The 5,400-nt window shown below is 43.5% G+C and overlaps 1 pseudogene; it reads left to right on the forward strand.

The window, feature by feature from the left end:
- The first annotated feature begins 806 nt into the window (after positions 1 to 806).
- LOC142447208 (ubiquitin-like-conjugating enzyme ATG3 pseudogene) lies at positions 807 to 1,766 on the forward strand (annotated as a pseudogene).
- Positions 1,767 to 5,400: the final 3,634 nt, after the last annotated feature.

Consider the following 5,400-nt stretch of genomic DNA (forward strand, 5'->3'; position numbering starts at 1 on the left):
CCTCCGTAGTTTGGCTGAGAGAGAAGTGTATTTCTTACTAGATATAGCCGCTGGCGTGTAAGCAATGCAGGCTTGATATATAGCCTTAGTCTCCACAAGGACCCACGTTCCCATCTCCTTTTCACTGGCATCATCAATATAAGGTTTTCGTGTCTTCTTCTAATCCAGCTGTTTCACCTTTCACCATCCTGCCCAAGGTCCATCCAGAGGGAAGGAGAGTGGATTTTGCACAGGATGACCCAGACAGCGATGGTGCCAAACACATCGGGCCATTACTTACCCCCTTTTCTCTTTGCATATTGTGTGTACCTCTGATAGAGAACAAAGGCAACAAAAGACAGCTGGACATGTAAGATTCTTGCATTTGACAGAAATAAACATACCTAAACGATGCATTCATAAAGGTATATTGCCTCGGGAAGAGATTGTTATAATGCTTGGGAATAATTGTAATGATATTTGGGCCATTTAATATTTAAAAAAAACAAGTTGGAAACTATAATGTGAACAAATGGAGAATTTAGGACACTATACACCAAGTGTTGAAATGCAATTTTAGAATAAAAGCTTGTATAGATGAAATTCCACAGATATTAAATTATTTAAACAAACTGAGGATGCTCATAGGAATGTGAAAGATGCGGCCTGCCTCGTAGTGTCCGGTCCCCTCTGCTCAGGTGGCGGGGGCCTGGGGCTAAAGAGAGGCAGCAACTGCGGGGACCAAACCTGACTGCCCTGTCCCTGTCCCGGGTCCACCGGCTGCCTTTCCCACTCCATCGCGGGCTGGCCGTGATTCCGGCCCCAGGATGCAGAATGAGATTAACACGGTGGAAGAAAAGGCACTGGAAGTGACTGAGTGACTGACCCCACTGCTTGAGCTTATAGAAAGAATCCTTGTTGTTTTCTGCTCCAAGTTGAAAGAAAGGGGAGCTGTCAACCCAGAAGAGTTTGTGGCTGCTGGAGGTCATTTAGTCCACCACGGTCCAAGGAGACAATGGGCTACAGGGGAAGAATCCAAAGTGAAGGCATATTTACCAAAAGACAAGTAGTTGTTGGTAACCAAAAATGTGCCATGCTACAAGCGGTGTGACAGATGGGATATTCGGATGAATTGGAAGCTATCATTGAAGGAGATGATGATGATGAACGGGTGGGGGGTTGATACACATCACAACACAGGTGTCGCACAACGAACAGAAGCAGTGAAGGAGATTTCATTGGAAGGCAAGGACAGTGTGAAACACCAAGATTGTTCAGTGTGACTTGGGGAAGCAGAGGAAGGGGAAGCTGCAGATATGGAAGAATATGGAGAGTGGATTGTTGTAAACGGATGAGGCTACTCTGGACACAAGGGAAATCGTGCAGGCTTGTAGAGCTAACCCTGATGTTGGAGGTGCAGATGCTATCTTGCAAACCATAACATACGACCTTGACATGACTTATGCTAAGTATTATCCGGTGCCAAGACTGTGGTTGCTTGGCTATGAAGAGCAATGGCAGCCCTTCACAGTTGAGCATACTTTGAAGTCATCAGTCAAGATCATGTGGAAAAAACAGGGGCCAGTGAGGAGCACCCTCATCTCCCACCGACTCCCAGGTGTTCAGTTCGCCCGTGCAGTCAGGCTGAAGTGATGACGAAAATTACTGAAACCGTTTCAGGAGGTGGGGACCTTGGTGTCCAACTGTATCTTCTACTTTTCTTGAATTTTGTACAAACTGGCGTTCCAACAATAGAATATGACTACACGAGAAACTTCACAATGTAACCAAGAGCGCATAGAATCTATCCTAAATATTGGTTCTGATTTTCATGACTATTGAGCAATTCATCAATATGTACAATTTCTCTAATAACAGGACTTACATGTGTATGCATTAAAATTTTTTAAAGTATGTGAAAGTTGGACACCGAATACGGAATCCCGAAGCAGAATGGATATGTTTGCTTTGTGGTGTGGGTGACGAGTGTTGAAGTACCACGGACTTGAACAAACAAGTCGGTCGTGGAGGAAGGACAGCCAGAATGCTCCTTTGAGATAAGATGGTGAGGCTTCTTCTCACTTATTTTGGACACGTTGTCAGGAGAAACCATTTCCTGAAGAAGGACATGCTTCATAAAATAGAGGGGCAGCAAAAAAGAGGAAGATCCTTGACCAGATGGATTGACACGGTGTCTGCAAAAGTAGGTTCCAGCATAGGGAAGTGGTGAGGATGGCACAGGACCAGGCAGTACTTCATTCTGTTACACACAGGGTCGCTCTGAGTCGAAACTGAGTCAAGGGCCTCTAACGACAATAGCTATAACGAAATGCTAGTTGATAGACAGTTTGACATTAGAAGTCAAATGTGCCTCTCCCCTTTATATTTGTGATAGCGAGCAAGAACTGCAAACAGAGCAAGTTATTAGAACCTTAGACTCACGATGCTGTGAGGCTCAAAGGCAATCAACTCACCAATCACGATCTATTCATGCAAACCAAACTCATTGCCATTGAGTTGATTCCAAGTCACAGGGACTTTATAGGACAGAGTAGAGCTGCCCCCTGTGTGTTTCCAAAACTGTCACTCTTTGGGAGAGCAGAAAGCCTCGTCTTTTTCCAGGGATTCAAACTCCTGAATCAGCAGTTGGCAGTCTACCACCTAATCCACTATGCCAGCAGGGCTTCTCCATGATCTGCAGGCAGGAAAAACAATATAAAGAGACTCAAAACCAAAAAGCCAAACCTGTTGCTGTTGAGTTCACGCTGACTCTTGGTGGCCTCGTGTGCTACAAAGAACTCGTTCCTTGACTGTAACCTTTCTGAATGGAGGCCCCAGGCTTTTCTTCTTCTGTGCCACTGAGTGAGCGATACCACCAATCTCCCATTAGCAAAACAGACAAACCAACACAAAACTCACTGTCGTCACTTGATCGTGATTCCTGGCAACTGTATAGAGGATTTCTGAGGTTATACATCAGTGTGGGAGTAGATAGCCTCCTCTGCCTATTGTTCTCCCAGAGAGGCTATTGGATGTGAAGCCCAACCTTGTGATTAACAATCCAATACTTAACAGCAATAATAGCAATGCAGTGCAAACTGTTCCTACCACCTAGCAACCTAGTACTAGAAGAGATTGACTCATTTCCCTCAAGTCCCGATCTTTTTTTTTCTTCTTCTTTCTTTCTATAGAACGAGGGTGTGTTAATCTGAGTTGACTAGAGCAACTAATCCAGAGACACTCATATGTGTGTCAAAAAGAGCGTTATATAAAAGAGTAACTGTATATTGAGAAAACATCCCAGTCCAGTCCAGATCAAAAGTCCTTAAGTCCAATATTAGCCCATCTGTCCGATACCAGACTATAAATTCCTCTTCAGACTCACACAACACATGCAATGACCCTGAATGCAGGAAGATCACGGGCCAGTGAGTGGAAAGTCTTGAGGATCCAGTGGCAGTGGAAGCATCTCAGCACTGACATGGGTCTCCACGTGGCTCCTCCAGCTCCAGGACTTTAGCGTAGCTCCATGTGTCTTGTCAGCAGGAAGACCAAGAAGAGTCTATCTGCATCTGGCCTCCAGTGAGCTAGTTATCTCCGTGCTGCCTCCAAATGAGACCATCAAGCTGTGACCGGATTGACTGGCTAGACTCCACCCTTCCCAAATTGACACCAGATTATATAACTACCCCCTAGGGTAATGGAAAATATATAGCCCACATTATTCTTTTCTTTTTTGTCACTCCTCCCAACTCGCTCCATTAATCAGTGAACATTTTGGGGGTACTTATTATGTTGAGTAATTTGAGAATGCAAGCATAGTACAAAATATAATTTTATCCTTTAGCAGGTATTGAGTATTCTGGATATGAAAGTAGAGTGGGATGTTTTTAAATGAAAGTCTGGATAACGGTAGCCTATGCTTAGAGTTCACTCAAGCCAACTCCTTGTCTGCAAGCTGCACTATCCCTACATCCCTGTTTTTTCCCAGTATTAGAAACTTCCAAGGGAATGGGCTCTGGAATTGTCGTCCGCAGACTGTCTAGTAACCGTAGCTATCAGAAAGCCTTCCCGATGTGTAAGCGCTAGTATTCTCGCTGAAACGTATGACTGATTTTACTTTGTTTTTAGTCCCAAGGACTGAACTATTCTTCGTCCTTCTTTATAATAATTCGCACAATTGTGCACATCTTCAAATTAGCAAAGCATTTGTTGTGCCAAATACTGGAGACATTTTGCACTTCAAGGAAAAAAACAAAACATGATATATAGTATATAACTATAAATGTATATAGTGACAGGTGATAGGTAGGTGACTATACATATATATATATTTGTATTCATGTTAATAAAAATGACTTGAAGAAATACTAAGGATTTTTCTACATCTCTGTGTTGCTTCTCATGGAACTGACTTCAGAGTTTGCCTCCTTCTCCATAGATCATTTTATGAAACTAATTGTTGCTACACTCCTAAGCCTACTCTGTAGTTTCAATTTGACCAAAACAAAGTTTGAATACTTTGTCTCGAACTACTTACTTTTTAAAATATATATTGGATCTAAATTCAAAGTCAGGGGCAACTGTTACTGGATCCTCTCAAATGCTAGCACTGTGTTTAATGTAAGGCAGAGGCTGGAGTAAGCTCACGTCTCTCCTCCTTCATGTATTTCCCTGTAGGCCACAAGTTGTTGGAGATAAATATATGCGTTCGGTTGCCTTTTTCTCTCTAAGGAGCTTCCAGTGCAGTAAGCGCGGTAAGATGGACACACAACAGCTAGAGAATAAGATAGGAGTGAATATAAGGCGTGCACAGGCAGAGTGAGTTGGGAGTTAAAAGAAGAAGCCCGTGTTGAATCAAAATCGACAGGGACAGGCACTAATCACTCCGTCCTAAGACTAAACAACTCCTTCCATTTCCTTCATCCCTTTAATAAAATTCCGCCTAATACTACTTGTCCTGTTGGCTCTCCTGATTGAGCATGGAAAGAATCTGAGATCTGAACAACAAGCTCTGTTTTAACCAGGCCAAGGTCATTCTTCACAGAAACTCCGGGGATCTCGTTCCCTGGCTGAAACTTTTGGCTAGAAAGTGAACGTATAATACATCCATGAAACTCTGCCATGAAAGTGGAAATCAGCTATTTCTATCTATGCCAGTCTTAAATACAACCCAACAATCCCATCCTACACTCATTCATTCATAGTCTTTCAATCCCCCAGCTTTTGGCTGACCCTTGTTGCAGTCACCAGGGTCTCCGAAATGAGGCCAAGAGGAGGAGATCATCACAGATGTAAGTCCTCCCACGATGAGTTGGGGTCTCTTCTAAATCTCGTCAGGGTCATCCAGATTTGTGACGACGATCTCATAGGGAGTGTCCAGAGTGGGAAACCATTCATCTGCGGCTTCCAAACAAGTCA

This window comes from Tenrec ecaudatus, chromosome 4 (genome assembly GCF_050624435.1).
Source record: "Tenrec ecaudatus isolate mTenEca1 chromosome 4, mTenEca1.hap1, whole genome shotgun sequence".
NCBI lineage: Eukaryota > Metazoa > Chordata > Mammalia > Afrosoricida > Tenrecidae > Tenrec > Tenrec ecaudatus.